The sequence below is a fragment of the Pinus tabuliformis genome, chromosome 4_1 (assembly GCF_031772625.1).
Source record: "Pinus tabuliformis cultivar Carrire ecotype Pingquan chromosome 4_1, CPIR1, whole genome shotgun sequence".
Taxonomy (NCBI): domain Eukaryota; kingdom Viridiplantae; phylum Streptophyta; class Pinopsida; order Pinales; family Pinaceae; genus Pinus; species Pinus tabuliformis.
Window position 1 is genome coordinate 100062909 of NC_142303.1, and position 7749 is coordinate 100070657.

Consider the following 7749-nt stretch of genomic DNA (forward strand, 5'->3'; position numbering starts at 1 on the left):
TTGCCAAAATGCTGGGATATGATTATGAGATCATTTACAAGAAAGGGCAACAAAATAGTGTAGCAGATGCATTATCTCACCAATTTGAGGAGGGAAGTACCCTGCTACCAATTTCCCTTCCCATTCTAGAATGGATTGAAGAAGCTCGCAGGGAATGGTTTTCACATCCTGGGCTCTCCCAACTCATTTCTCAATCGCAGGCAGATCCAAATTCCACCAAGGGCTACTTGTGGCAGGATGAGATTCTTCGCTACAGGGACAGAGTCATAATATCACCAACATCCACCCTCAAAAGTCGCATTTTGGTAGAATTGCACTCATCCCCCATTGCAGGACATTCAGGCTTTCAGAAGATGTATGCTCGCACCAGAAGATCATTTTTTTGGACAGGCATGAAAAATGACATCCTCACTTTTGTAGCAGAATGCGATGTTTGTCAATGCCACAAATGGGAGACTGTCAAAGCACCAGGCACATTACAACCGTTGCCCATCCCGACAGCAATATGGACGGAGGTTTCTATGGATTTCATTATAGGTCTTCCTAAGTCAGGAAACAAGTTAGTCATCATGGTGGTTGTGGACCGACTTTCGAAGTATGCTCATTTCTGCGCCCTACCCCACCCGTTTACACCGACTTTGGTCGCTCAATCTTTCATGGATCAGATCTTCAAATTGCATGGCATGCCCACTTCTATTGTGTCTGATCATGACCCAATCTTCACCAGTAATTTTTGGCAGGAACTCTTCAGGCTACAAGGCACCCAACTAAAACTCAGTACCTCTTATCATCCACAAACGGATGGTCAAACGGAAGCCGTCAACAAATGTCTGGAAACCTACCTTAGGTGTTTCACTTCAGAAAAACAACATCTTTGGGTACAATGGTTACCTCTGGCTGAATGGTGGTATAACACCAACTATCATGCCACCAACAAAATGACTCCCAATGAAGTAGTATATGGTCAACTCCCTCCTTCCCCTACTTCTTATATCAAGGGGGGCTCAAAGGTACAAGCAGTGGATCAACTCCTACAAAACCGCGCAACCATGCTCGCTCATATTAGAGAGAATCTTCATCAAGCTCAAAACTGCATGAAGAAACAGGTAGACCAGCATCGCTCAGAGCGCCAACTTCAAGAAGGGGATCAGGTCTTTTTGAGGCTGCAACCATATAAGCAAACATCACTCAAAGACAAGGGTTGTCAGAAACTATCTCCAAAATTCTACGGACCATATCAAGTACTTCAGCGCATTGGAGAAGCAACCTACAAGCTGGCTTTGCTGCCTACTGCAAAAATCCATCCAGTTTTCCATGTCTCATGCCTCAAGAAAGTGATTGGGAACAATTGCAAAATTCAAACCAGTCTACCTAAATTGGATGCGGAAGGGTCAATCTGGCTCCAACCTGAACAGGTCGTAGACACACGAGAAAGGCATCTGCGTGGCCACATGATTAGGGAAGTTCTCATCAAGTGGAAAGACACCTCTCCGGAAGATGCAACTAGGGAACCAACGACTATTCTTTAGCAGTTTCTGCAGCTTCAGCCTTGAGGACAAGGCTATTCTTAAGGGAGAGGGCATGTTAGGGTCCCACCCTAACCCCCTTATTTATGTAGTGGGATCAAGTCATAATAAAGAGTCAATAAAGCCCATATTAATAATTGTAAGTGGTTACCCGCAATTAATGACGGGACCACAGTTAGTTGCAAATGGGCCATGGTATTAGATAGATGGTTTAATAAAACCCATGGTATTGATCCATGGTATTGCATGTATGAGTCATATATAAAGGATAGAGACTCCCTGCGAGGAGCATCGTGTCTTATTTTTGTATCAAGCTCTGCTCTGTTGGAGGTTGCCCCCTCGAAGAGGCCAGTGAACATTGCTTTCTGAATAATAAAATATTTGCTGTTGTTTCTCACTATTCTATGTTCTGGGTATCTTTCTTCGCATATTCTGTATATGGGTATCTTTTGCAGGTTAAGAGCATAACATCCATCCTATAAGTCCTCTCTTCTGTATACTTTGAGTTATTGCTGCAATTTGGCCATTAAATCCTTGAATTTGACCTCGAAATCCATCGATAATCTACATTAAATACATGTTAGACCACATGGCATAATAAATAACTCAACTCACCCTATAAGCATAAATATAATCAGAAAATCATACAATAAGCTAAGAGAATGGTTGATTTGACTGGATTAGGAGATAAAATGAGCCCATATAATTACCTATTTATGAGGCTCATCAGGTACTTGCATATGGAATTCACTCATGATGATACGACATCAGTCTGAAAAATGTCTAGTCTAAGATAGTGCATATTGATCCATTGACTGAGTTGGAACCAGGTAATAAGCTAGGAGATGGGCTTAGTGAATCTGTAGTTGTGAAGTTCAAGCAGTCAAGGGTGAACCTTTAGCCTTGAAACTACACAATGCATAGTCTAGGCTGGGTTGAGGGAGAAAACTGTGCAACTCTAGAGGTTAGTATGATAGGCTGTGGGGATGACATTGGATTAAAATATTGCGCAGTACTCGGAGACATAGGAGACTAGGCCATTGCATAATTGTGTATCTCAAGAGCTTAAGGGGTGAGCTTGAGGCCAAATATTGTGCAATATGCAATTGAGATCAGGATGGGAAGATGGATTGTGCAATTCTGGGAGCCAAAATGATCCGAATTGGATCCATAAGGAACTGTCAAAGAACCATGACTGTATCAGTCGGGAAGACTTTAAAGATTCCAAGACAGCGATAAAAAACACCCTGAACCAGTGGCAATGGTAGCCAGCGTGGAACGACGAGGACCTCAGTCAAAGCGCACTAACCGAGGCCCATGGAGACCACGCGGGAGGTTGAATTAGACCCTGGGAGGCCCAGATCGGGAAACAAAGGTGGATTTTGAAGCATGATTAGCACTAATCATGCATTTCTAGGTGAAAAGGGCCGAAATGGAGAATCCCTAAGCACTCAAACGCGTGGGGAGCCGGAGAACCGTGGGCGAAAAGCGCTAAAGGACAAGGCGGGACCTACGCTCTGAAAAATCGACGGTATTGATCAGGGTGCCCTCAAACGGTAAGTGGTTTTGGATGGAAGCGGAGCGATCCCACTTAATGATCGATGCGTGGCAAGTGGAGGAGAGAGAAAACTGCCGTTTATCGCGCGCTAACGATCGAGCAAGTCAACTGCGCAAAACGTGCATATGGCATTGGATCTGGAGGTCCCACATCTAATGGCTGAGATTGCGCCTGATGGGGGAAGCGGAATTGATGAGGGATTAAGTCGCGTATTAGAAATATTTGAGGTCTGTTTGACCGCCACAGTGGAGGAAGACTCACTCTGTTAGAGCCTAGATTTGCCTCAGGCTGAAAAGCCAAATGTCTAGGTTCAACATCAAACCACGCTTAGCCTCGTAGCTAGCCCTACGAGGATAGGAGAGGGCTCTCTCCGGGTCAATCTTAGCAAAAGTAAACAATAGGGTCTGAGATGACTCAAAATGTATGCTGATTTTAGGCTAGTAAATAGATATGAAAGAGCTAAGTTATTGAATGACTGAATTTCTGGGCTGTATGGGACAAAGGACAACTTGAGCTGAGAAATTAAATCAAAGACAAAGAATATTTCGTGTGGCAAGATAGGCAGGAGGTTTAGCAATCAAAATGAAATAATATGGAGTGAAAAGACTGTTGAGAAGGCTGAAAAGGGCATACACATGAATCCTTTTTAGACAGACGAAGCCACACAGAACATGAACGCTTTCCCAAGGCAGAGCAGTAAAATGAATTCTACCTTTCTTACCTAAAAGCATTCAGCTGGAAATGATTATGAATGAACTGTAAAACATCAAAAAATACATATGAAACAGTACGAAGACACTTATGCCAAATTCAAACCACATGAATCTCATAAATCAGAGCTGCATCTTTTCATTAATCCTCTGCCAAAACTGTACAATGAAAGTGCTGGTTTTTTCCTCTACACTACTCCCTGAAATTCCAACCCCTTACGAATGATTTTTCAATACAATAAATAGACTCAATCTGTGGGAAAACAGATCAACACAAATAGGGAGCTGTTACAACAGCTCAAGAATTGGAAACTAAAGATAGAGAACAAAATAATCTTCAAAAGCTGCGTTACACTTGAAATTTGTTTGATAACCCACGTGGAGGCAACACCTGTAGCGTAGATCTGAGAACTGAAGACAAACATAGGCAATCCAACCTATCTTCCCACTGTTGTAGATATCTTTGTTCTAATTTTGGCTTTTGGACTTTGACGTTTCACTTTTTCCATTTGAATAAAACCGAGTTTTTAATAAAAATAGATTTTTAAACCAAAATTTCGCTTTTAATAGTTTCAACAATTTCAAAAATATCTCCTCTAATACCATGTTTACCACTTGGCTCAAGTTTTTGTTTTTATAACCTTATCGCAACCTTCAGCAATCTGTGCAAGTGTTATCAGTGCAGCATGTCGCTTCCTTCATCCTCAGTTTCTGCAGTATGCCATTCAGAAACATCTTCTACATTAAGTAACAAGTTAACCAAAATAGCAAACAACCTTTTAATAAACTGAGGTAGTTTTCTCATCATCCCAGGAGCATGCTCTCTTGCCTCAGAAAGGGTGATTAGAAACTCCAGTGCTAAATGGCGAATTCCTTTTGCAATTTGAGGTATAAAAGGCAAAATTTAGTGTTTTTGGGCATGTGCGCTGCGTGCACTCCCAGTGCGCCGCATCATGTGAGCGCGCCGTGCCCTTTGGAAAATGCGTAGTGTATTTAGGCTCTATGCGCCATGCTCTATGGGTGCATCGCGACAGAGGCCCAACATGCCACACACACTATCTATAAAGCTCTGAAACAGAGCTCTCCCTGAGAGGTATCTGCCAATGCATCGTAAAACATTTCTAGGACTAACTCAAGGTGCACTTTCGCTGTTGGAGATACATGACCAACTGTACCTAACATTGATAAATCATCTGGTAATGTAACAAAACTCCATCCACAAGTTTCTGTCAATCCATATCCTTGTAAAACATGACAACAAGTAGTTACTCTTAAAAATTCCTCCACAGAACTACTTAGGGGAGCTGCTCTAGACAATATAAGTCGTACCCGACCTCCTAATCTTGCTTTAATCTTACTAAACAAAATTGCATCCGCCAATGGTGATGCTTGACATTTCCTGAAGCCTAGTTTCATCCATGAAAGCTTATAGTTATATAGAGAGTTAAAAATTAATCTCGTGATCGTACTACTCTCCTTGAGCCTTTTCATGCCTCCTGCAAAAATGCGATCAAAAGCTCTAGGCACGCCTGCAAATAATCATCTCCATTAAATCATCTCCAAGTAATTTAGTATCCCCTTGCCAATACCCCACTGAGGCACCTCGATGGAAAAAGAATTATTCAATGACACGGTAAAAGATATGAGCTAGTGGAAGGAAAGACAAATAAACATCCTCAGTTGTCATCTTTTCTTTAACATTTTCAAAGACAAGTTCAGTTCCAGCCATAGTCTGTGTAAGTGCCTCATGAGTCAAGATAACACCCTTTGGTTCTCCACTGGTTCCACTCGTATACATGATTGTGGAAATTTCCTCAGGCACTGGTGGTGATATGTAGGATTCTGTTTTCCCAGCTTTAGAAACATCTTCCAGGAGTATGCTACTATTCCCAACCTGCCAGCTTCTTCCTCTTGCTCATCAGTAATACTTGAAAAAGGGACTAAAGCCTTTACATGTCCAGGACCCTTTTGTATAGACTTGAATAGATTTGGGATTTTGATGTCTTGAACAAATACAATGTTGATCTCAGCATGCCTTAAGATGAACTCAATAGCATTTTCTCTGAGTGTATCATAGAGAGGGACACAGGTAATCCTATGGCCACAGCATGCCTCCATTGCTATAATCCATTCAGGACAATTTATTCCATAAATTCCACAGCGTCCAAACGGTTCAACGCCACATGTACGCATAGCAGCTCCTACATTCAACACCTGATCAAAGACCTCCCCATATGTTTGCCATACATATTTGCCTGCCTTTCCATTATGAATTTCCCTGTGCCCAACCATCCTCCTAAAGGAATTTTACAAGCAGTGCTAGCAGTAGGGCACCAATAATTATTGCAGCAATTGATCCATCTTTTATGAGAAATGTAGCTGCATGGCACATACATGGCAGTGCAAGTATCAACAAAAACATCTCAAATCTCGGTATCACCAGAGCACCAGATTTTGGGCCTATCTGTTTGCCATATCCACTTCTTCAATTGCAGAAGTAAAAGGATCAAGATGTGGACAAGCATCTAGCCACCTCCAATGACAATTAACCAGAATATGTTCCTCCCTTTGACACTTCACTGTTTGCTTTGATTTTTGGGCTGATGATGTCCTTCCTGTCTGTTCTTTTGCAGGGAATGGATGGCTGGAACTTCGGCAAAGGATCAGGGTGGTGCCTGAAACATTCCATGACTGAAAACTTTGAAAAATCACATATTATTACAATTTTTTTTTGATGCTTTCTTCTTCAAAACAGAGTTTTGAAGAAGAATCACTCTCGAGCATTATTGATGATGAAAATTTTGAAATGAAAACTTATTGAAGCTCCCTCTGACCTGCTTACATTATTGGGCATTTTGAGGACTAAATCAACTGAACCCTAGACCCTAAAAGACCTAAAAACCTTAAAATAACTATTTGATGACAAGAGACCAAGCAGGACTATACATAACTTAAAACTGATTTAATGAACTTCGATGAACATACCTGAGCTAGCAGGTACAAAACATGAGGGAAACAAGTGAAGAGACCCTTCCGTCAGATAATGGCATGCACCCTAGCAGAATGCAACTAAATGAATCGAGTGAGACACCTAAAATGAAATGCAAAAAGAGAAATGATCTCTGACGGAGGGATGTAAAGACCGACTCTAACACACTCCACGATGTAACCAAAGAAATGAACCGATGAAGTAGGCTGGCGCCGTTTACAGGAGGACATGTGGCCACTCCCTGCGAGCTGATGATGACATCGAACAGGGAATTCCAAGCGCAACTGCAGAAGGTGATTCGACGGAGGTGGAAGAGGAACCGAATAGGCATGGGAGCGAATGGATTCAAAGCCATGAGAATAAGACAGAAAATAGACAGCCAGTCAGAGAGAGATAGAGAGACCAGAATCCCAGAGGAGGACGGAACACAGAGAAGAAGACAGTGAAGCAAAAGTAGAAGAAGACAAAGGGTCGAGCTGACCGAAGGCACCATCGAGCACTAGAGAGCTTGAGATATTCAAGCCATCTGAGAGAGGAATTGTTTGGACTGAGCACCACATTGGGCTCTCTCCACTATAGACCAGAAGGTCATAGAGCTGGTAGGAAAACAAAGTCTGTGCACTCGAGTGGCTTGGGGAATCCAAGAACCACCCTTCCAAGCAAATCTACTTTAGGAGACTTATCGTTAGTTAATTCTCTACTTAAGACACAATAAAACAAGGCCACCACCGAAAGCTGGACCGGAGATGTAGCCCTGGAGAATAGGGTGAACTCCTTATTAATTTCTTGTGTTCTTGTATTTGCTTAATGTATTTCTCTGCTGTCTTTCCATTTAAATGTCTATGTGTTGGCAATCTGATCGATCCATTGCTTAAATAACATAGACACACACCAGAACATGAGTCTGTAATACCTTTAATCAATAAATCTTTAAATGAGGTATCAGAGCTTTAGGCTATAACGTTA

General features: G+C 42.0%; 1 pseudogene; it reads right to left on the reverse strand.

Annotated features, from left to right (window-relative positions):
- Positions 1-4853: 4853 nt before the first annotated feature.
- Positions 4854-6098, reverse strand: LOC149174416 (long chain acyl-CoA synthetase 4 pseudogene; annotated as a pseudogene).
- Between the last annotated feature and the right edge of the window lie 1651 nt (positions 6099-7749).